Source organism: Nycticebus coucang, chromosome 1 (assembly GCF_027406575.1).
Source record: "Nycticebus coucang isolate mNycCou1 chromosome 1, mNycCou1.pri, whole genome shotgun sequence".
Taxonomy (NCBI): Eukaryota; Metazoa; Chordata; class Mammalia; order Primates; family Lorisidae; genus Nycticebus; species Nycticebus coucang.
The window spans coordinates 143643343-143669915 of record NC_069780.1 but is presented as its reverse complement, the minus strand read 5'-3'; the positions used below and the strand labels follow the sequence as shown (position 1 = coordinate 143669915).

The 26573-nt window shown below is 35.1% G+C and overlaps 1 protein-coding gene across 2 annotated transcripts in view; it reads left to right on the top strand.

Moving 5' to 3' along the window:
* RNF180 (ring finger protein 180) overlaps positions 1-26573 on the top strand; it is a 135286-nt gene that overhangs the window by 64744 nt on the left and 43969 nt on the right. The window lies entirely within an intron of this gene.

Here is a 26573-nt window from a genome sequence, read left to right as displayed (position 1 = left end):
CATTTTCATTCAAATCTTTCCTCCCTTTTTTAGAGTCCATAATATTTGTTTCAAGTAGTTGAAAAAAGAGATACTTTTTCCTCTTATTATAAATTTCCATATATCTTAGAAAGAGAGAATTTATATGGAGGGGATAAAAACCTCTCTGTTTATCCTCTGCTGACATTTCTAGTACTACCAGCTATGTGAATCTTTAAGTTTTAAAATCAAAATACCTCTTATACATGACGAAAAACGTACCAAAGTGAGATGTTGAATTTCAACTTTCAGGAACCATCTGACAATTCCCAAAGAACTGATGCCTTCTAATTTCCTTCCAAAGCAAAATGTGCGGTCTGGTTTTGCTCATTACTCTACAATGTTACCAGAGAAAACATAGTCTGGTAGCCCCTTGTCATTTTGTATTGGGACTATAGCAACAGCCTTGGGGAGGTGTCCTGACTAGTCCCTCTTAACTTCTGTCAGTTATTTGTAGAGCTGCCTGCCAGCTCTTCCTTAGTCTTCCTTTCACATTCTTCTTTAAATGCACTTTTTATCCTAGCAGTCCTCCCCTGATTCCTGGCACAGCATCAAAATCCCCTCTCAGGAACTCCCAGCCCGCACGTGTCTCTTGTTCCTCCTAGTGTCCTTGCCAGTCGTGTATTCCTACATCCACATTGCTGTCCCCACGGCTGTAGCCTCGCTGACGCTGTTCTTGTCTCCTGTGTGTTCTCTCTCTCCCTTCTTCACGATTCTGTCACTTCTAACAGTCCACCAGGTGACACACCGTTAAATTAACTCCATCCTACTTTAGCCACTTTTTTGGACATGCCTTCACTATTTTTATGCTGTCTTCATTTATATATTTCCTCATTGAAAATTATTATGCCTTTGTGTCATAATTTTAAAGAGGAAGTGTGTGATGGTTTTGCTGTCCCTAAAATTTCCCCCATAATGAACTGTCACTGCCAGCAGCAGGCCACATGTGGCAGATTTGAGGTACTTCTGTGTCTCCTTGTACCTCAGAGAGCACTGCAGTCTCTTTTAGTATTCCTATGTGGCCAGGTAAAAGCTTAAAAATTGTGCGTTCCTTTCTAAGTAAAAGTGGATATTGTTTTAAAAAAATCTTATTGAAGCCTCTGATGAGTTTGTCTGAGATAAATTGTTCTAATAAGCCACTATTCAGCTAAACTGTAGGACGTTAGAGTAAATCATCTGTGCCTTTGGAAATTATGATTAGGGCCACAGTTCACCTCTGATTTTATTTTCTAACTTCAGAGTTTGTTTTTAAAATACAGCTGATTTTCCAATAGAGAGCCAAATGTTCTGGTGTATAGCTGAAATAATGACCTACTTTTTAAAACTTTAGTTTGGAACTTAAAGGTAGCCATCAATTTTCAGGTATTGCAGGCATTCATAAAACCAGCCCACCATAATGACTTGCTGAGGAGAGTTACCTCCTTTCTCCCTTCTCCTCATACAACCACAAAAACAAAAATTCAAATTCTTTTTTTCAGTACATCACAAAGGAATTAATATATTTCACAGAAATGCTTGAAAAGATGCCTTTGGAATAAACGAATCAACCACGTATTTGCCTTGTCTCTATCATATTTTTAGAGGGGAGTATTAGTATTGATAACCAGCCCTGCCCAAATGAGAAATTCAAGTGGTGGGCTTCAGTGGTGCCAGATTTTACACCACCAAAGCAGTGAGTATCTTTTCTTCAGTAGGATAGTAAATTGCTGGGTAGGGCAAAGGAAAATTCATCGCATCAATGTGCTTATTCATTCTCTGTTCAGCCATCTAACCAGTAAGTTTTCAGAACTACTGCAAAATGTTATTACCTCTCTTCCCCAGGAATTTGAGGCTATCTGGATTATATTTACTGAAAATACTCATGGTGAAGCACATTTATTTCATGTGTTCTTGTGTTAGGCTTTTTATGTATATGATCTCATTTAGTTCTTTAAACAACTCTGAAGTAGCATTATTCTCATTGTGTAGATGAGTAAACTGAAACTCAGAAAGGCTAAATAATTTGTCTAAGATAACAAAATCCATTAAATGTCAAAATTGGGAATTCAACTTACGTCTTTCTAAAGCAATAGTTTTTAAAAATTTTTAAATTTTGTGTCTGTATCTTACCTATACTCTAATTGTTAGCTGTTTGTCAATTTGGCTTTTTCCCTTTAGAATTAGTTACTGAGGAAAGGGTATAATTTCAAAATCTTATGCTCATATAAAAATTTTACCTGAGGTAAATTTAGATAATTAATAAGGAAATGATTAAATTATGACAACAAAATAACTGAATTATTTTTTATTCACTTTGTACCATTAAAATATTAGCTTATAGTCTTATAAATACTTTTAATTGACTTCTATAAATGTAATTCATGGTCATTGAGCCCTATTAGAGTTGACGAAACAAAACAGAATTGGTCAATAAAATACTTAATTGAAGAAATTCAGTATTTCATGTACTTGCTAATGATTGAACTTCCATACCTATGTGCTAATTTGAAGCTAAAAGTAAAGAGATTGATTAGTAATTGTAGAAATTAAACTATAGCTGTTAATAGTTGTGAACAAGATTATTGTATGAAATCATTTATTTTTAAAAAAACAATCACAAAGTGCAGGTATGTAAATACCCACTATTGGTATTTTTTTACATTTTAATTCTAATCCCTCAAATGTTAGATATTTGATGTAAGAAATGGATATGTTGCTTTTGAATATTGAATACAATTTATACATTTTCACTTTCATTTTATTTACATTTTCTTTGATTTTTATAGCTAAAGCATAAAAGGTGATTATAGTCATATGTTGATGTGTCAGTCACTAACAGATTGAATTTATGGCAGTGATCCGATAAGGCAGTAACATGCTGCACCAGTCTGCAGCCTAAGAGCAATAGCCTATCTACCATATAACCGAGGTACATAGTAGGCTACGCCATTTAGGTTTGTGTAAGTATACTTTGTGACGTATGCATAATGACAACGAAATTACATGATGATGCATTTCTCAGAATGTATCTTTGTCATTAAACCACACTTAACTGTACATTATTGTACTGGTATCTAATGTTACTCATAAGTGCTTACTATGTGTAAAACCTTGTGCTAGGGAACATAAGGTAAGACAAGGTATTTGTTGTTATGAAAGATAGGAGTTAGTGAAAGAGACATAAATCAATGTAAAATTACATTGTTATAAATTCTAGGAAGAAGAAATTCATGGCAGTATGAAAGTATAAAATGCGGAGTTAAGAATTACTTTTCACAATTGAATGTTTACGGATTGATTGTCAGGATTTTTCTTTGCTTTACAAAAACTACACAATACACATAATAAATCACAAAGAATTTTAGGAATATTAAAAGGCACTTTATGCATTCTCATAGAAACAGTATAGCGAAGATTTAATAATATATCTTCAGAGATTAATGACAATGCAGTGTAAAGTTTAATTTCACTATCAATTTATTGCAGCATTTAAAATGCACCGTATACTAAAACAGGATTTCTCAACCTGATCACTGTTGACACTTCGGACTGAATAACTGTGCTGCCCTGTGCATTATATTATGTTTAGCAAACTATCTATCCTCTACACACTAAATGCCAATAGTATTCTCACATCCCGAGTCGTTGCCCATTCATAACAAAAAGCAGTGTTTCTAGACATTAACAAATGTCCCCTTAGGACAAAATTTTCCTGGTTAAAAACCACTGCTGTAGAGTACTTTGCATTCATTATGAAGAACAGGAAAGAATACACATTTGCAAAATATTCACAATGGAATATCATCCATATCTATGGATATTTTAAAAACCCAAAGATTAAATTAAATGATATATAAAAATATTAACAGTGATTAAAATGGGATTTAGGGTTTTCTTGCATTTTTCCTTTAATTTATTACCTTTTTAATCAGAAAAATAATGTATTCTATGTAATATTCAATAATTTAAATGGAAGATACTAAAATTTCCAGGTAATGCAAAAATTTTAAATTTACTTTAGAATAAATTTTTTAATTTACTTCAGAATATTACATACTATATCATTCATGAAAGGCTAATGTACATATAACGTATGCAGATTTAATTTATATTGATCTTCACAAAACTATAATAAAGCATGAACCTAATTTTCCTTTTCTTTTTTTTTTTTTTTATTTTTGGCCGGGGCTGGGCTTGAACCCGCCACCTCCAGCATATGGGACCGGCGCCCTACCTGTTGAGCCACAGGCACCGCCCAATTTTCCTTTTCTTTATGTAACTACCAGTACAAGGAATATAATATCCCCTACACTTGAAGCATTATTTGGGAGATCTGAATTGTTCTACATTCTGCCTATTACAATTTCTTATTGAAAAGCTTGTTATTCCTTGAGGAAAGAGTAAAACTTGGATGCCATACAGTAGATACAATGGAGTTAATAAAATGTGACTTCTCTCAGTCAGATGTTGCTGACTAGCCTAAACAGGCATGCTGTGTTTTAACATTATTTTTAATATTCTTAGACTTTAGTTTTATTTAAAGAAACAAGCTACTGGTTGGCAATTTAGAGCAGCAATTATGAGTTTTTGATTTTTATTTTTTATTTTTTGTTTTCTTATGATGATACAAATGAGGGAGAATTTCACACACATTCTCAGGAACATTCCTAAGTTGATGCACAGTTCCCAACTGCCCTATAACAGCCCTTCCTTGTCTCTCCCAGTCAAGAACAATATTAGAATTCGGATACACTTCAAGTATATAAAACAGAATAAACTAGAAATAAGGAACTTAAAAATTAAGTTATTTATAAATATGGGTAACTATTAAACACATTGTTGTAAGATTCATTCAGTAAATATTGAATGGCTACTATATAACAGGCAATGTATTAGGCATAGAGATTGAATCAAGCTGTTGTACATAAATATGTAAAATTGAGTGGCTACTATATAACAGGCAATGTATTAGGCATAGAGATTGAATCAAGCTGTTGTACATAAATATGTAAAATTGAGTGGCTACTATATAACAGGCAAAGTATTAGGCATAGAGATTGAATCAAGCTGTTGTACATAAATATGTAAAATTCAGACTATGATAAATGCTATATAGGAGAAATACACATTGCTGTGAGAATGTGTAAGTGTGGGACCTATTTTAGATTGAGGAGTCAGGGAAGGATTTCTTGAAAAACTGTCTTTACCTTACCAACCAATATGAGTAGTAATTGGTAAGGTAAAGAGGTATAAGGGCTAAACATTACATATAAACAGACCAATACATGCCAAGAAATGTATCCTAAAGAAGCAGTATACATTTAAGGAAGAAAAAAAAAGACATGCTGGGACCCAGAGGAAAGTGGTGAAAGATGAAATAGGTGAAGTTGTGTGGTGTAGGAGGGACCAGATGTTGGTTCTTTAACCTGAGAGCAATAGGAAGGCATTGGAGGTTTCAAATTATGGCATGGCATGATAGAACGATGGGTTGAAGAAAGCATTCTGGAAAAGTGTATAAAAATTATTAGATGCAAGAAGGGATGTAAGGGACATTTAGTAGCTTATTAAAATGGTCAAAGTGAGAGTGAATGGTGGTTGTAAACATAGAAAAATAGGAATGGAGAAATTCAAGGACTAGAATCAACAGGATGTTTTCTCAATTATTTTCCCAGATAGCTTTTCCAGGCCTTGCATTTTTGTCTTTACCCTCAGGGATACCTATGATTCTTATATTTGGCTGTTTTACATAATCCCATATTTCTTGTAGGCTTTGTTCATTCCTCTTAATTCTCCATTTTTTATTTTTGACTTAATTCCAAAGATTTGTCTTCAAGTTCTGAAATTCTTTCTTCTGCCTAGTCTAGTCTATTATTAAAACTTCCACTGTGCTTATATTTCCTTAAATGAATTTTTCATTTCCAGAACTTCTATCTGGGTTTTTATGTGTTTATTTAATATGTTCATCTCTTTAGTGAATTTTTCACTCAGTTCTTAAAGTGTTTTTCTGGTTTCTTCGAGTTTGTTTCCATTTTCTCTTAGATTTCATTGAGCTTCCTGGTTATCCATATTTGGAATTCTTTATCTGACCTTTCAATATTTTTGTTTTGCTAGAGAGCAATGGATACCAATATGTTCCATTTTGGGGGTGTCCTTTTCCTGATTTTTTATATTTCTGGGATTTTCTCTGATAAACAACCTGCTGCTGAACAATTATTTCAAAAATGAAATTAAGATGTAAATCAAAGAGGCACAAGCTATCAAAATATATGGGATTCAACAAAAACAGTCCCAAGGGGAAAATTCATAGTCTTAAATACCTATATCACAAATTAATAATCTAATGACCTGTCTCAAGAAGAGAAAACTAAATCCAAAGTCAGCAGAAGAAAAGGAATAACTAAGGTTAGAGCAGATCTAAATGAAATGGAGAAAAAGAAAATAATACACAAGAACAATGAAACAAAAAGTCAGTTCTTTGAAGAGATAAAAATTGATAAACCTATTTTTATATTAATCAGGATTAGAAAAGACATAACAGATGCCATAGAAATATAAAATACCATGTCAGTATTAAAATTTCTAGAAGAAAATGAAAATTCCTAGACACACAACCTCCTTGAGTCCCAAAACTCAACCAGTAAGAAATAGTCATGGAAGTAGCCCAAGTACCCATTGACCCATGAATGGATTATAAAATTGTGGTATATGTTTACCAAGGAATACTAAGCAGCCATAAAAAGAAGATGGAGACGTTACAGCTTTTAGGTGTACCTCGATGGAGCTGGAACATATTCTTCTTAGTAAAGTATCTCAAGAATGGAAGAAGTGTCCAATGTATTCAATGCTATTATAAAACCTATATATAATCACCTACACTTTTCATACAAATGATAAAACACAACTATAATCCAGAAAGAAGGAGGGAAGAGGTAGGAGAGAGAAGGAGAGATGAGGGGAGGGAGAAAGCCAGAAAGAGGGATGGTATTTTGTGGGACCTCACCTAATGTGTACTAAAGCAAGGGTACACATGAAAACTATTAAGAGTTTATATTTGTTAAGACATTTATATTAACTATAAATTATAGTTATATAATAGTTATATATAGTTATAGTTATATTTATATTAACTATAAATGTCTTAACAAATATGTGAGGTGAAGGTTATGTTAACTGGTTTGATGTAAGTATTCCAAATTATATATAAAATCAGCACATTATACCCCATAAATGCATTAATGTACAGTTATGATATAATAAAAAAATAGAAATTCCTAAATAGACCAATAATGAGCAATGAGGTTGAAGCAGCAAGAAAAAATCTTCAAACAGAAAAAGCCCTTGACTAGATGAATTGACAGCTGAATTTCATCAGACCCTCAAAGAAGAATGGGTACTTATACTGTAGAGATTATTCTATAACTTCAAGAAGGAGAGAATCCTCCCCAACTCATTCTATGAAGACAGTATCATCTTGATAATAAAGCCAGGAAAGAACAACAAAAACTATGTCCCCTATAAATATAAATGGAAGAATCCTCAACAAAATACTAACAAACTGAATTCAACATCACATTGAAAAAATAATAAACCATGACCAAAGGAGCTTTATTGTAGGTATTCAAGGATGGTTTGACATACATAAATCAATAATATTCACATAAATAGAAGCAAAACCAAAAACCATATGATCATCTCAATAGATGCAGAGGAAGTATTTTACAAAATTCAGCACCACTTTAAAACTTGACAAACTAGGCATACAAAGAAATATATCTCAAGATTATAAAAGCTATATATGACAAATCCACAGCCAGCATCATACTGAATTGGGAAAAGCTGAAAGTGTTTCCCTTAAGAACCAGAACAAGACAAGGATGCCTGCTGTCACCATTTCTATTCAAAGTAGTGCTAGAAGTCCTAGCCATAGCAATGAGGCAAGAGAAAGAAATTAAAGGTATCTAAATGGGGAAATAGTAGGTCAACCTTTGCTTTTTGCTGATAGTATGATCTTATACCTCGAAAACCCCAAATATTCCACTGAAAGACTCTTGGAATTGATAAATTCAGAAAATTCCCAGGTTGTAAAAATCAATGTACCTAAATCAGTAGCATTCTTATATACCAATAAGAGTTCAGCTGAGAGTTGAATAAAAAACTCAATACCATTCAAAATAGCTACAAAGAAAATAAAATACCTAAGAATATACTTAACCAAGGAGGTGAAAGATCTATATAAAGTGAACAACAAAGCACTGAGGAAAGACATTGCAGACAATACAAATGAATAAAAAATGTATTATGCTCATGGATCACTGGAATCAACATTGTTAAAATGTCTGTACTACCCAAAGTGATTTACAGATTCAATGTAACCTCCATCAAAATACCAACACAGTATTTCCAGGATCTAGAAAAATTAAATCTGTGCTTTGTTTGGAACCAGAAAAGATTCTGAATAGCCAAAGCATTCATAAGCAATAGGAACAAATGTGGAGGCATCACATTATCAGACTTCAAAGACTACTACAAGGGTATAGTAACCAAAATGGCAGGGTATTGGCACAAAAATAGAGACATAGCCCAAAGTCTATAGACAGAAAACCATCCATATACAGCTAACTGATCTTTAACAAAGCACACAACAATATACACTAGGGAACTTGATAACCATATGCATAAAAATAAAACAAGATCCATATCTCTTACACTCACAAAATTAATTCAAATGGATAAAAGACTTAAATTTAAGTCATGAAAACTCTATATACAAAAATGTTGGAAAAACACTTCTAGATTTTGTCCTAGGTAAAGAATTTGCCCAATGTCAATAACGACAACAATAAAAATATTAATTGCCACTTGAATAAATTAAAAAGCTTCTGCATGGATAAGAATATAATCAAGACAGCAAATGGCCTACTGAATATGGGAAAATATTCACAAGCTATCTACCTGAAAAAGGACTAATAATCAGAATCTACAAAGAACTTGAGCAAATCTGTAGGAAAAAAAGTCAACCTAATAAAAAGTGGGCAAAAGACATTAAGTTTTTCAAATGAAGGGAGATAAAGGCCAATAAACATGAAAAATGTTCAATATCACTAATCATTAGGGAAATTCAAATTACAACCACAATGAGATATCACCTTAATCCAGTTAAAATGTCCAAAAACAATAGATACTGATGTGGATACAGAGAAAAGGGAACACTTATGCACTGTTTGTGGGACTGCAGATAAGTAGAACCTCTATGGAAAACAGTTGGAGAGATTCCACTAAGGATTAAAAGTAGACCTACCATTTGATCAAGCAATCCCACTACTGAGTATTTACACAAAGGAAAAATCATTTTATCAAAAAGCCATCTTCATTAGAATGTTTATTGCAGCACAATTCACAATTACAAAGATGTGGAATCAATCCAAGTGTCCATCAATTCATGAGTGGATTAACAAAATGTGATATATGTATACCGTGGAATACTACTCATCCATAAAGGATGACTTACTGCCTTTTGCAACAATATGGGTGGAACTAGAGGCCATTATTCTAAGTGACATTACTAACGAACATAAAAAGAAACACCTCAATTTACTGTTAAATTGGAACTAATCAATGAGTGCACATGTGCATAGTGGGAACTATAACTCAATGGAAATCAAAAAAGAGGAGCGGCAGAAGATGGAGCTGGATAAAAACCTACCTAACAGGTACAATGAACACCATCTAGGTGAATGGCACACTTAAAACCCTAACTCGAGTATTACAGTAGCAACCCATATAACAAAAAACATTTGTACACCGGTAATACTTTGAAATAAAAAAAGTAGTACAGTGTTTTGAGAAGTTTGGCTAGGACAGGAAAGAGGGGGTGGTAGCTGGAGAGAGAAAGCAAAGTAAGAAAGTTCTATTGGATTTGGTGTTTTTGTTTTTTAAATATGAGAAGCTATTGGAGAAAAGTTGTAGAACCAGGAAGAATTAAAAAGGAATGGTGAAGATTCATCAGTCATATAAGAGAGCCAGTGACTTAATAACTTGGCCATAAAAAATACATTAGAAGTGTTGTGCAGATTCATCACTGGAGTTAACAACTGCCAATTTAGAAGAATACAGTAAAATTATTGAAAAAGTATAGAGCAAAATTATTGAAAAAGTATAGAGCATAATATGAAAGATTTGCAGAGAAACTGATTTTAATCTTGAATGAGAAGATTTTCTAAAAAATTATTTATAGCCCTAATGTCATGCTTAGAAGGGATCAAGGAGCCTCTACCTACTCTCTCTAAAATAAACTGAGAACCTTAGAGGTTAATTGTTCTATATGTTTCTTTAATAGTGTTTTCCTAGTTAACTTTTCATATTTAAAATCTCCATTTGAATACTTTTTTTAAATTAACTTTTTATTGTTATGTCCTATTCTTGCCTTATTAACTATATTTCTCTAAAAACAAGTGTTAAAATTATAATACTTAATGTATGCCAGTGATATTTGTTATCTTGTGTATCGTATCTTATATCTCTCATAATTGCAAAAGTCAAATGTGACTTGATTATTGTAATTTTAATACGGTGGTTTTTCCTTTCTTAAAATGTGTATACACTTTTTGGTACCCTCTGTTTATTAGGGGTTTTGAATCTTTTAACTGGAATTTTTATCTAATTAGCACTAGAGGGAGACTTCCTGTTTCAGGTTGGTTTCACATATAGTCCAGGAGTCTTTTTATGATTATATAAAAAACTTTTCTAGTTTCTTAAATATATTTTGATAACTGGTATGGAAACTAGCATATGTTAGACATCCAATTCTGTCAGATTTAGAATATGTATTTATGTAAATTTGAAGTCATATTCTGAAACAACAATGACATTTATAAAAATTTACATTCTTTAAGAACCAGGAATTAAAAGAATCTTGTAACATATATGTCTATATTTTTAAAGCAACTTCCATGTTATTTTTTAATCACTGCTATTTTCTGATAACCTTAGTATCTAAACTTCTTCCATGATATATGTGGACTTTGTATCAGGCATATAAAAAATGTAATAGTAATATTTAGAGAACAGTAAACATACTTCAAGTTTGTGTGAAAAGGTTAAATGATATAATGAAAAGGAAGAATTTGTTCTAAGAATAAATTGGTCCACAAGGTCATATATTTAGGAAATATAAAATATTAATTTTAATTACTATATTATACTTATTGAATTAATTTCTATTTTGAGCACATGTGCTATCAGAGGCTTGAAACCACCTCTTAATCAATACAAGTCCTTTTCTTGTGCCCCTTAAGTCTGTGTCTTAAGTTTCTAATGCCTTCCACATGTCAATATGTTGGCAGATGATGACTATTTGGCTTGGTTGATGCCTACCAGGTGATGTCAGTTCACTGAGTCCCTGTATTTTTTCTTGTACTGACTAAAAAATCTTTACTATCTACTCAGTACCATATTAGTGTCATCCTCTGCTGATTCTTTATTACCCTAAGCATGAGAAAATTCTAAGAACATGCTTTCTTCTTAGACTATATTCTGGACATGGTGCAGAGTAGGCCTCGCTGCTGACAAAACTCCAAGCCTGATGGAAGGCTCTATCCTGTCCATCATCCTCTCACCAGATGAGTATCTTCCACAGATACTCAGCCCAGATGAGTATCTTCCACAGTACCTTCCCAGAGTTCATGTTGTCCCAACCCAGTACAATCTTCATCTACTGTGTGTCAAGCATAAGGGAATGTGTAAAAGAGAAGCAGGAAAAAGATCTTCCAAATTGATCAGTTGTGCTCATAATCCTTGGCTTTTGAAAATCAAATACCAAAAATTTAGTAATTTAATTTGTTATTTACATAGTGCTCCGTCATCAGTTTCTTGAGCCAGTAAAACAGTATCTGCTCTGCCTTAATGAAGAAGGGTCATAGATAACCAAAACTAGGAACAAAAAAAACCAAAAAAACCACATTGGTTAATTTATAAATTTTCTTTTTTCTACAAAGAAACAAAATGAAATAGAAGAAAGGAAAAGAGGCTCACGAGATTTAGTAAAGAAGAGAGAAGACTAAAAGACGTCTGTTCTCTTTAAATGTGCAACATACGTGGGCAACATAGCTAGACCCCATCTCTACAAATAAATGAAGGATGGAATAAATGGAAAATGCATGACATATTCAGACTTAGGAATAGCTGGATTTAGTGGCTCTGGAACCAGCTGACAGGTGTAAGGACTGTTGCTGGCAGCTGAAAGATGACTTTTGTTATGGAAATATGTTCTCTCTCAGTGACAGCCCAGTGGGACTTCTTACCTACCTGGAAAACAGAAGCTCTTTAACTCCTTTTGTAAAATCTTTGAACAAAATGACTGAAAGCATATAAAAATTAAAGTTTGAATTATTTTAAAGCAAACAAGGAAAAAAGTTAAAACTATTCATTATAAAATCTATATCCTCTTTGTTAAATTTCAGATTAACATCAGGATACAAAGGATTAGGTTACATATATTTATATATATAAATTAGGTTACAAAGGATTAGGTTATATATATATTATTTGTATTTGTTAGGTAAAGGTCAAGTTGTCCTTGAGCCCTTCACCTAGGTGTGCTGTGGCTGTGTACCCTTATATTGTGCCCATTAGGTGAGAGCTTACAAATACCCCCCTTCCCTTTTCCCACTTCTCCCTCCCTGAACCCAAATTTAATTGTTTTTCTCTCATGTGGATGTATAATTATTTATCTGCTGGTTTCATATTAGTATTGCATGCGCTAGAAACTTACTTTTCATTCTTGCAGTACTTTACTAACAAGAATGTTCCTCAACTCTATCTAGGTAAATACAAAATTTATAAAGTCCTCATCTTTTTTAATGGCTGAATAGTATTTTGTGGTATACATATAACACAGTTTATTAATCCATTCATGAGTTGATGAGCACTTGGGTTGCTCCACTTGTGAATTGAGCTTCAAGGAACATTCTAGTGCAAATGTCCTTATGGTAAAATTATTTTATTTCTTCTGGGTCGATACATAGTAATAGGATTGCAGGATCAAATGGAAGGTCTACTTTTAGCTCTTTTAGGATTCTCTATACTTCTTTCTATAGGAGCTGTATTAATTTTCAATCCCACCAGCCATTGAAAAATGTTCCCTTCTCTCATGTACACTAGCATCTGCAGCTTTGGGACTTTGCGATGTGAGCTAGTCTCACTGATATCTCAGGTGATTTTGATTTGCATTTCTCTGATGATTAAGGACAATGAACATTTCTTCATGTGTTTGTTGGCCGCTCATGTCTTCCTCAGAGAAGGTTCTGTTCATGTCTCTTGGCCCCCTTATGAATGGGATTGTTTGCTCTTTTCTTGTTGATTGAGTTCTCTATAGATTCTACTTATGAGCCCTTTTGTCAGATTTGTAGCATGCAAATCTTCTCCCATTCTGAAGGTTGTCTGTTAGCTTTAGTTGTTGTATTCTTGGCTGTGCAGAAGCTTTTTAGCTTGATCATGTCCCATTTATTTATTTTTGGTGTTGCTGCATCAAATCCTAGACACAGTATCCTTCATAGTAACTTCAAAGAAAATGAAATACCAGGGAATAAATGTAACAAACAATATGGAGGATCTCTACAGAGGGAACTGCAAAAAGAAATAGCAGAAGACATTAACAAATGGAAGAACATACTGTGTTCATGAGTGGGAGGAATCAACATTGTTAAAATGTCCATACTTCCCAAAGCAACCTACAGATTTAATGCAATCTCCATTTAGGTACCAACATCATACTTTGACAAACTGAAAAAATAATTCTTCATTTCATACATAACAAGAAAAAAATGAATAGCCAATGCAATTATAACAAACAAAAATAAATCTAGAGGCATCATGTTACAAGACCTCAGGTTATAGTACAACTCTATAGTGATCAAAACTTATGTAGAAAGAGATACACAGATCTATGGAATAGAATAAAGAATCTAGAGATAAAACCGGGCACATACATATCACCATCTGATCTTTGATAAACTAAACAAAAGCATAAACTGGGGGAAAAGAATCCGTATTTAATAAAATGTGCTAGGAAAACTGGCTAGCCACATGTAAAAGACTGAAACTGGACCCGCGTCTCTTACCACTTACACAAATTGACTCATGATGAATAAAATATTTAAATTTAAGACATGAAACACTAAAAATGCTAGAAAAGAAGTTGGGGAAAACTGTTGATAATATTGGCCTGGGAAAAGATTTCATGAAGAAGACCCCCTTGGCAATTGTAGTGCATCCTCTAAAATGAGAATTAACTCCTCCTGATTTTGCTTTCAACATATCAGATTCTGACTGTAATTGCTGTGATTCAGTCACTTTGTATCCCTGGCTTGATAATTGCCTCTTTTTTCTACTCAGCACTCACATTCTTGAAGATACCTTCTCTTTGTGTTTTTCTTATGTTATACAGAATTAGTTCATAAGTCTTAATTAGTTTGCCATAGCATCACTTGTACCTTGTATGTTCCTGCTGTGGATGAAATTTATCTTCCCCAAATTCATATGTTTAAGCCCTAACCCCCAGTATGACTATATGTGAAGATAGGAGGTAAACATGCTAAATGAGGGTGAGGTCCTAATCCAATAGTATTGGTGGTCTCAAGAGCAATCTCTTTCTCTATTTTCATCTCTTACCCCGCACACACATTGAACACATAGAAGGTGTCCATCTGCAAGTCGGGAAGAGAGCCCTCACTGGGAACTAACCACATCTTAGACGTCTGTACTCAAGAACTGTTAAGAAATAAAATTCTTTTGTTTAAGCTGCCCAGTCTGTGGTATTTTGTTATGGTACCCCAAACAGATTAAGATAATCGTCAAAGCCTAGAATAATGCTTAGCCCACTCAATGAATATTTGTTGATTGCTGTGGAAATTAACCATACTATATTCTATTTAAGAACAAAATGAAATGAGGATGCAGCCTCATCATAAGTTAAGGAGCATCTGTATTTAGTTCTGCCATTGTAGCACATAAGCAGCCATACCCAAAGGAGCAAGGCTATGTTCCAATGACATTTTATTCGCAGACACAGCAGACTGGATTTAGCCCACAGGTTCACAGTTTGCCAACAGCAAATAACCTATCTGGCTCTCCAAGGATTATCACTACTCCCTAACTTGGAAAAGTTCTCATTCAAACAGACTGACAGGTGCCTCATCCACATACTTCATGTTGTTCTCTTTGCCTCAAATTTGCTTTCCATTCATCTCCTTGATTCTAATTTTTAGTCTTCATGTGCAGGAATTATGGAAAAATAAATAAAATTCCGTGTCTACTAGGATCTTACAAATGTAGCAGAGGAAGACTTATGTAGCTAAACAATTCAGGTGCTGTACAAGGCATAAAAAGAATAGTAGGGACAAAAAGAAAGAGGTAGAGCATTTTAAGAGGGTGAAACAGAATATGATGGACCTCATGGAGTAATGAAAAGGTGTGAGACAGAATACCACAAGAAATGAGACAGGAGAAAGTGGCAAGAGGAGCAAGATTATAAGGGTGTGTGGGAGAGATTAAAGACTGTGGCCGAGTAACAGCTTCCCTGCAACTAGGAACAGCGAGTCTGGGGAGACAAGACTCCAGGCATCTCTGGCCGGTGGGATCTGCCTATAATCATCCCTTTGAGGATACAGGGAGCCAGCAAGGGACTTCTGGACCCCAAGAGGAGAACAAAAACAGTGGAAAAGTGGCAAGTGGTTGCGTGTGTTCGATGGACCTAATCACGCCGGCAACTGTAAGTACAAGTAGCAGTGAGACTGCAAACCAGAAAGGCCTTACCTGTGAACTGTTTTGGTGTTCTTGGACTTGGCACTCAGTTGAACTGCCTGGGGGAGAGCTTGAGCAGGAGTGTGGAGAACTTTGGGCATTATCTGGGGCCCCAGACTGAGCCACTGAGCTGAGCGCAGGAAGCCATTGTGAAAGAACTGCCCCAGCAAGCTCCGCCCTCAGGGTCTCAGAGCAAGGATTGGGTGGGTCAAAGTAACCTACTGACTGAGCAGCCTAAAGGCGGGGACTGAGCTGCCTTACAGCCTTAATCCTTAGGGGCAGAGTGAGACAGTTTTGCCACACTGGAGCCTTGGGCTGTTGCCCTGGGTAGAGTGCCGTGACATCACAGCTCATAGCAACCTCAAACTCCTGGGCTTGGCACCGCCCAGACCTCCATAAGAGCTGTGCAGCGACCCCAGACCGGTAACCTGCACCCACCGGGCGTCCACATTCCCTGACCAGGAACTGCGGGAGCCACGCAACCCTGCGTCCTCCCTCCTGTGTCCTCCCAGCTTCCACACTACCCTGTTCATCTGGACAGGGACTGTGGTAGCTGCGTGCCCTTTGGAGCCCTCCCTGCCTCTGTGCAGAGATCTTCTCCTGGCCAGAGACTGCTGGAGCCTTGGGCTCTCTGTGCCAAAGTCACCAGGTGCCTGGCACTCCCAGAAACGTGCCCACCACCCCCAGCCCTGTTGCTGGATCCGGGTGTGTCGCAAACCGGAGCTGCTTCCACAACCAGAACTCCCTAGCTAGAGCAGCCCCAGAGGAACTACACAGGGTCATTCCCTACAAAGATCCAGCAACAATAGAGTGATCCCGCTGGGGTCTCATCTTGGAGAGACACCCCCCCAAACTCTGAGGATAGCCAGAGGCAACGGTGAAAAACAATCATGAGGCGAAATCAACAGAAAGACTCTGGCAATATGAATAATCAGAGTAGATCAACTCCCCCAAGGATCAATGGGGCAGAAATAGCACAAGACCCCATGCACAAACAAATAGCTGAGATGTCAGAAATTGAATTCAGGATCTGGATAGCAAATAAGATCGAATTAGAATTCCAAAAGTTATCTCAAGAATTCAATGGATTCAAAGACTAAATGACCAAAGATTTCAACACATTGAGACAAGAAGTTGCATCCCTCAAAGATCTGAGAAACACAGTAGAATCCCTCAGTAACAGAATGGAACAAGCAGAACAAAGGATTTCTGACATTGAAGACAAAGCTTTCGAATGCTCCCAAACCCTCAAAGAAGTAGAGAAATGGAGAGCAAAAACAGACCAGTCTCTCAGAGAGCTCTCGGATAATTTGAAGAAAACCAATATTCGTCTTATAGGGATCCCCGAAAGTGACAAAGTGGCTTCACAAGGCACAGAGTCTTTTCTACATGAGATTATGAAGGAGAACTTTCCAGACATGCCAAGAGATTCTGAAATTCAGATAGCAGACAGTTTCAGAACTCCAGCACGACTCAACCCAAATAAGACATCCCCCAGACAAATCATAATTTCACTAAAGTTAACATGAAGAAGAAAATTCTGAAAGCTGGCAGACGAAAGAAAACCATTACCTACAAGGGGAAGAACATCAGAATAACTGCAGATCTCTCTGCTGAAACCTTTCAAGCTAGAAGAGGATGGTCATCAACTTTTAATCTCCTAAAACAAAATAACTTTCAACCCAGGATCCTGTACCCAGCTAAACTGAGCTTCATTTATGACGGAGAAATTAAATACTTCAACAACATTCATATGTTGAAGATATTTGCCAACACTAAACCAGCTCTCCAGGACATTCTTACACCTATTCTCCATAAAGACCAGTGTAACTCTCCACCACAAAAGTAAACCCACCCAAAATATTTTTGATCATATTCCAACTTCCACAGTCGCAAAAGGATTAAAAATGTCCACCAGTCTCTCGAAAGACTTATCAATACTCTCAATTAATGTGAATGGTTTAAATTGTCCTCTAAAGAGGTATAGGTTGGCGGACTGGATACAAAAACTCAAGCCAGATATCTGCTGCATCCAAGAATCTCATCTTACATTAAAAGACAGATATAGACTCAAGGTGAAGGGATGGTCATCTATAGTCCAGGCAAATGGAAAGCAGAAAAAAGCAGGTGTTGCAATCCTGTTCGCAGACACAATAGGCTTTAAACCAACCAAAATAATTAAAGATAAGGATGGACACTTCATATTAGTTAAAGGTAATACTCAATATGATGAGATCTCAATTATTAATGTTTATGTACCCAACCACAACGCACCTCAATTTATAAGAGAAACTCTAACAGACATGAGCAACTTGATTTCCTCCACTTTCATAGTAGTTGGAGATTTTAACACCCCTTTAGCAGTCCTGGACAGATCCTCCAAAAAGAAGCTAAGCAAAGAAATTTTAGATTTAAACTCAACCACTGAACATCTGGACTTAACAGACAACTACAGAACATTTCATCCCAAAAAAACTGAATACAATTCTTCTCATCAGCCCACGGAACATACTCCAAAATCAACCATATCCTAGGCCACAAATCTAACCTCAGCAAATTTAAAAAAATAGAAATTATACCTTGCATCTTCTCGGACCATCATGGAATAAAAGTTGAACTAAATAACAGGAACTTGCATACCCATACAAAAACATGGAAGCTAAACAACCTTATGGTGAAGGATACATGGGTTATAGACGAGATAAAGAAGGAAATCACCATATTTTTGGAACAAAACAACAATCAAGACATGAATTACCAGAACCTCTGGGATACTGCAAAGGCAGTCCAAGAGGGAAATTTATAGCACTGCAAGCCTTCCTCAAGAAAACGGAAAGAGATGAAGTCAATAACTTAATGGAACATCTCAAACAACTGGAGAAAGAACACTTCAACCCCAAACGCAGCAGAAGAAAAGAAATAAGCAAAATCAGAGCAGAATTAAATGAAGTTGAAAACAAAAGAACTATACAACAGATCAGTAAATCCAAAAGCTGGTTTTTTGAAAAGATCAATAAAATAGATAAACCTTTGGCCAACCAAACCAGGAAAAAAAGAGTAAAATCTCTAATTTCATCAATCAGAAATGGTAATGATGAAATAACAACAGACCCCTCAGAAATTCAAAAAATCCTTAACGAATACTACAAGAAACTCTACTCTCAGAATATGAAAATCTGAAAGAAATCGACCAATACCTGGAAGCACGCCACCTACCAAGACTTAGCCAGAACGAAGTGGAAATGTTGAACATGCCTATATCAAGTTCTGAAATAGCATAAACTATACAAAATCTCCCTAAAAAGAAAAGCCCAGAACCAGATGGCTTTACATCAGAATTCTATCAAACATTTAAAGAAGAACTAGTACCTATACTACTAAACCTCTTCCAAAATATAGAAAAAGAAGAAATATTACCCAGCACATTCTACGAAGCAAACATCACCTTGATCCCCAAACCAGGGAAAGACCCAACAAGAAAAGAAAATTATAGACCAATATCACTAATGAATATAGATGCTAAAATACTTAATAAGATCCTAACTAAAGAATCCAACAACACATCAAAAAAATTATACACCATGACCAAGTCGGATTTATCCCAGGGTCTCAAGTCTGGTTCAATATATGTAAATCTATAAATGTAATTCAACACATAAACAAATATAAAAATAAAGACCATATGATTCTTTCAATTGATGCAGAAAAAGCTTTTGATAATATCCAGCATCTCTTCATGATCAGAGCACTTAAGAAAATTGGTATAGAAGGGACATTTCTTAAACTAATAGAGGCCATCTACAGCAAACCCACAGCCAATATCATATTGAATGGAGTTAAATTGAAATCATTTCCACTTAGATCAGGAACCAGGCAAGGTTGCCCATTGTCTCCATTGCTCTTTAACATTGTAATGGAAGTTTTAGCCATTGCAATTATGGAAGAAAAGGCAATCAAGGTTGTCCACATAGGATCAGAAGAGATCAAACTTTCACTCTTCGCAGATGATATGATCGTATATCTGGAAAACACTAGGGATTCTACTACAAAACTCCTAGAAGTGATCAAGGAATATAGCAATGTCTCAGGCTACAAAATCAACACCCATAAATCTGTAGCCTTTCTATATACCAACAACAACCAAGCCAAACAAACAGTCAAGGACTCTATTCCTTTCACAGTAGTGCCAAAGAAGATGAAATATTTGGGAGTATACCTAACAAAGGATGTGAAAGATCTCTACAAAGAGAACTATGAAACTCTAAGAAAAGAAATAGCCGAAGATGTTAACAGATGGAAAAACATACCATGCTCATGGCTGAGAAGAATCAACATTGTTAAAATGTCCATACTTCCCAAAGTAATATATAACTTTAATGCAATTCCTATTAAAGCTCCATTGTCATACTTTAAGGATCTTGAAAAAATAATACTTCATTTTATATGGAATTGGAAAAAACCTTGAATAGCCAAAACATTACTGAGCAATAAAAACAAAGTAGGAGGAATCACGCTACCAGACCTGAGACTGTACTATAAATCCATAGTGATCAAAACAGCATGGTACTGGCACAAAAGCAGAGAAGTAGATGTCTGGAACAGAATAGAGAAACAAGAGATGGATCCAGCTACTTACCATTATTTGATCTTTGACAAGCCAATTAAAAACATTCAGTGGAGAAAAGATTCCCTATTTAACAAATGGTGCTGGGTAAACTGGCTGGCTACCTGTAGAAGATTGATACTGGACCCACACCTTTCACCATTAACTAAGATAGACTCTCACTGGATAAAAGATTTAAACTTAAGACATGAAACTATAAAAATACTTGAAGAAAGTGCAGGGAAAACTCTTGAAGGAATCGGCCTGGGTGAATATTTTATGAGGAGGACTCCCCAGGCAATTGAAGCAGTATCAAAAATACACTACTGGGACCTGATCAAACTAAAAAGCTTCTGCACAGCCAAGAACATAGTGAGTAAAGCAAGCAGACAGCCCTCAGAATGGGAGAAAATACCTGCAGGTTATACCTCCGATAAAGGTCTAATAACCAGAATCCACAGAGAACTCAAACGTATTAAGAAGAAAAGAACACGTGATCCCATCTCAGGGTGGGCAAGGGACTTGAAGAGAAACTTCTCTAAAGAAGACCGACGCACGATCTACAAACACATGAAAAAAAGCTTGTCATCCTTAATCATCAGAGAAATGCAAATCAAAACTACTCTGAGATATCACCTAACCCCAGTAAGAGTAGCCCACATAAAAAAATCCCAAAACCAGAAATGTTGGCGTGGATGTGGAGGAAAGGGCACACTTCTATACTGCTGGTGGGAATGCCCACTAATACGTTCATTCTGGAAGGATGTTTGGAGAATACTTAGAGACCTAAAAATAGACCTGCCATTCGATCCTATAATTCCTTTACTAGGTTTATACCCAGAAGATCAAAAATCACAATATAACAAAGACATCTGTACCAGAATGTTTATTGCAGCCCAATTCACAATTGCTAAGTCATGGAAGAAGCCCAAGTACCCATCGACCCACGAATGGACTAGCAAATTGTGGTACATGTATACCATGGAATACTATGCAGCCTTAAAGAAAGATAGAGACTTTACCTCTTTCATGTTTACATGGATGGAGCTGGAACATATTCTTCTTAGCAAACTATCTCAAGAATGGAAGAAAAAGTATCCAATGTACTCAGCCCTACTATGAAGCTAAATTATAGCTTTCACATGAAGACTATAACCCAACTACAGCACAAGACTATGGGGAAAGGGCCAAGGAAGGGGAAGGAGGGGGGAGGTTTTGGTGGAGGGAAAGTAATGTGTGGGGCCACATCTGTGGTGCATCTTAGAATGGGTACAGGCGATTGCACTAATGTACACAGCTATGATTTAACAATAAAAAAAAAAAAAAAAAAACGAAAATCAAACTACCTGTGGATAAATTCAAGGATGCAGCTATAGTGTGGCTAGCAATAAACTAATATGATGAAAAAAAAAAAAAAGATTATAAGAGTGTGGAAGGCAATCAAAATGGAAATCAATGGAAGCCAAAATATAAAAATTGGATATTAAATCATCCTTTGTATTTAAAATATGTGTGTATCTAGGTTAAAAAATAAAGGGAAAAGTTCAATATATACTAACTTAAATATTCATGATGTGCTGGTAAGAGAAAAATACAGAAGCTGGGTATTTGTGGGCACACAGGCTTGTGTGAACCAAGAAAAGGCATGAAAGGATTCACCAGTGCTACCTTAAGGATGGTTGCCTCTGGAAGGTAGGAAGGGGCAAGTGGGATGGAGATGGTTACTATGGTTTTAGCAGTAGATAACAGAAAGGAGAATGACAGGAGCTTGGTAAGTTGATGTTTATTTCAGTAAATGTAGTTTCTGTAATCAAAGATACAGAATAACTTTGTGTTCAACTTCCTTTCTTCTCCTGTATATAGCGTTTTGTTGCAAGATGGGTGACAGATCCATATATCAGGATAAATCATGTTGAAGGGAGGAAAAAGGATCGTGTCAGCTATTCCTTCCATTTTCACCAAGAAATCAAAAGCTTTCCCAGAAACCTTTAACATACTTATCCTTTGGTCTCATTGGCCAAAACTAGGCCAACTCTAGCTGTAAGAAAACCTCACCAAACAACTTTTTAGGTTTTGGGATCTGTAATGGAGAATCATTCTATAAAGAAGAGGGTTGGGAAAAGTATTGGGTTATCCAACTAATAGTAGCTGCCACAGTTTTCTTTGCCTGTATAAATTATTCTATTGTTTCATTTGTTACCATGTATTAATTTTATAGTTAGAAAATAAAGATCCCTCAATATGAGATTTCAATTATTAATATTTATGCACCCAACCAGAACGCACCTAAATTTATAAGAGAAATTCTAACAGACATGAGCAACTTGATTTCCTCCAGTTCCATAGTAGTTGGAGACTTTAATACCACTTTAGCAGTGCTGGATAGATCCTCCAAAAAGAAGCTAAGCAAAGAAATTTCAGATTTAAACTTAACCATTCAACATCTGAACTTAACAGACATCTATAGAACATTTCATCCCAACAAAACTGAATACACATTCTTCTCATCATCCCACAGAATATACTCCAAAATCAACCACATCCTAGGCCACAAATCTAACCTCAGCAAATTTAAAAAAATAGAAATTATTCCTTGCATCTTCTCAGACTATCATGGAATAAAAGTTGAACTAACTAACAACAGGAACCTGCATAACCATACAAAAACATGGAAGCTAAACAACCTTTTGCTGAAGGATAGATGGGTTATAGATGAGATTAAGAAGGAAATCACCAAATTTTTGGAACAAAACAACAATCAAGACATGAATTACCAGAACCTCTGGGATACTGCAAAGGCAATCCTAGGAGGGAAATATATAGCACTGCAAGCCTTCCTCAAGAATACAGAAAGAGAGGAAGTTAGTAACTTAATGGGACATCTCAAGCAACTGGAGAAGGAAGAATACTTCAACTCCAAACGCAGCAGAAGAAAAGAAATAACCAAAAATCAGAGCAAAATTAAATGAAATTGAAAACAAAAGAACTATACAACAGATCAATAAATCAAAAAGTTGGTTTTTTGAAAAGATCAATAAAATGGATAAACCTTTGGCCAACCTAACCAGGAAAAAAAGAGTAAAATCTCTAATTTCATCAATCAGAAATGGTAACAATGAAATAACAACAGACTCCTCAGAAATTCAAAAAATCCTTAACGAATACTACAAGAAACTCTACTCTCAGAAATATGAAAATCTGAAAGAAATCGACCAATACCTGGAAGCACGCCACCTACCAAGACTTAGCCAGAACGAAGTGGAAATGTTGAACAGGTCTATGTCAAGTTCTGAAATAGCATCAACTATACAAAATCTCCCTAAAAAGAAAAGCCCAGAACAGATGGCTCTACATCAGAATTCTACCAAACATTTAAAGAAGAACTAATATCTATATTACTGAACCTCTTCTAAAATATAGAAAAAGCCCAGCACATTCTACGAAGCAAACATCACCTTGATCCCCAAACCAGGGAAAGACCCAACAAGAGAAGAAAATTATAGATCAATATCACTAATGAATATTGATGCTAAAATACTCAATAAGATCTTAACAAATAGAATCCAACAACACATCAAAAAAATTATACACCACGACCAAGTGGGATTTATTCCAGGGTCTCAAGGCTGGTTCAATATACATAAATCTATAAATGTAATTCAGCACTTAAACAAACTAAAAAATAAGGACCATATGATTCTTTCAATTGATGCAGAAAAAGTTTTTGATAATATCCAGCATCCCTTCATGATCAGAACACTTAAGAATATTGGTATAGAAGGGACATTTCTTAAACTAATAGAGACCATCTACAGCAAACCCACTGCCAATATCGTATTGAATGGAGTGAAATTGAAATCATTTCCACTTAGAAAAGGATACTGTAAAGACTTTCAACAAGAAACAAAAATAAGATTGATATCAGACTTTTCTTAGGGAGTACATGTTACAAAACAGTGCAGCAATATCTTCAAAGGTTTAAATGAAATTATTTTTAATCTAGAATTTTACACTCTAATAGGATGAAAATGTGAAGATCCAATATGAAAGAATATGCCACCCACTAGTATTTTCTGAATAAAAATTCTCAAGGACAAAGTAGAGTAAAACAGAAGATGAATTCAAGGAAGAGGAGAATAAGGGTGATGGAGTGTTTAAGTTGAAGAAAATAGAAAAAGAATACAACAGTTAATACTAAATATAGATTAATTCAGTTTTGAAAAAGGTACTCCTAATAAATATAAAATAAAGGCATAGATCAGTCTTTGCATTTTGGAGTTAGCAGTAAAATGGGTTCTGCCTTGTTTATAATGGGGACAACAGATACTGTTCAATTCAAATCTCAAGTGTTAAAAGTTGAGATTGATCTTTATAAGAAAAGAAATAGGATATAGCAACAGAGTAAAAACATATGACATGTTTTCTATTATGGGCATTATGGATGCTTTATATTAACTCATTTCTTCTTACAGTTCTATGTATCCCCACCTTCCAAATGAGGAAAGTGTCACTCAGAGAATTAATAACTTGCATAAAGTCACAAAGGCATTAGTGTCAGAGTCTAGAAAGATTGGTTCTGGAGTATGTGCTTTTAACCACCATACTACTATTGCTTCGTGTAAAAAATAAGGTGGGGAGATGTCTTATTCTGTTTTCTGCTGCTATAAGAGAATACCACAAACTGAATAATTTATTTAAAAAAAAACTAGTTTATTTGATTCACAATTCTGGAGACAGGGAAGTTCAGAGCATGGCACCAGACTGAGAAAATTAGGCCAAACTCAACCTTTATCTGGAAACCACTACTGTAATAATCTAATTAATCCATTTTTTAGGGCAGAGCTCTCATGCCCTAATCGCTTCTTTAAAGTCCAACCTTCTAATACTGTTGCATTGGGGATTAAGTTTCCAACACATGAACTTTTAAGGGCATATTCAGCAAGAAAGGTTGCAAACATTATAAATGAGTTAAATGTCACTGCTGCTTTGTTTTTAATGTTAATACACAGTCTTAAATTGTATACTAATTTTTTACTGATTTTTAAAAAGCTTATTTGCTTTGTAGAATGTATAACTTAATTATTTCTTAAGAAAGACGCCTGAGTGTGTTTGGTTCCATTCACAGAATAATCTCCATGGAGTTAAAAATAGGCACCTGGGCACCTATTATATTCATTTGCTGATTATGATAAATGTGATAAATTTGCTGATTATGATATAACTTGCTATTTCTAACTTCCCCATAGGTCCTGTATAAATTTGCCTCTATCTTTTAACCTATTTCCATATCATCAGTTATTATTTATTGAACATCTAGTATTTCCCAAGACTATATGAAGTGTATTAATTTACCTAAAAATGTGATAGTCAAGAGTGTTATTCTGGATCCAGGTTGGCTGTGTTTATACCCTAGTAGTTTGAGCGAGTGAAATTCTATGTATCAATTCCTTTTCACCTGAAAACTGATGATAATCATACTACCTATTTTGTAGGGTTTTTGTGTTGAGGAAATGAGTTGATGTGTACAACTTTCAACATCTTATTTGTAAGCTATTTAGTAGGGAATACAAAATAAATGTTTAGCTCCACGATAAATATACTATTATAAGAATGATCATGTTATTCTGTGTTCATGTCTTTGGTTTATAAGTAGATATTTCTTTTATAAGCTTTTTTTATTAAATCATAGCTGTGTACATTAATGCAATTATGGGGTACAGTGTGCACAGTCTGTTTTCTCATAATATCCATTTATCTTTAAATCTAATCATGAGAACTACATGGAAGAAATTTATGATCTCCCTCACACAAATGCTTAAACGTACTCATCTTGTCTCTTAATATTTTTCTGAATTCATAATCCTCAGTCATTTAGCCATACTTCACATGAGATACTTTCAGAACTTGTATTGTCCGGGCCTTCAACATGTTTCTATGGATAACTCTAGTCTGTGTCCCTTAAATTCGTTACCAAGTCTGTATGGTTCCAAGTATGATGGCAGGGATGGAAACCCAAGTTTCATTTGTTCTTTAAGCAAACAAAGTATATTGAGTTTCTAGTGAATTAAAATCCTCAGGTCATCTTTACATGAATTGCTTTCAGCTAACTTTCCTTCTATATGTACACTGGCAGTCTATTTGAGAGTCTTAAATAGGGATTTATATTTATTCCTAA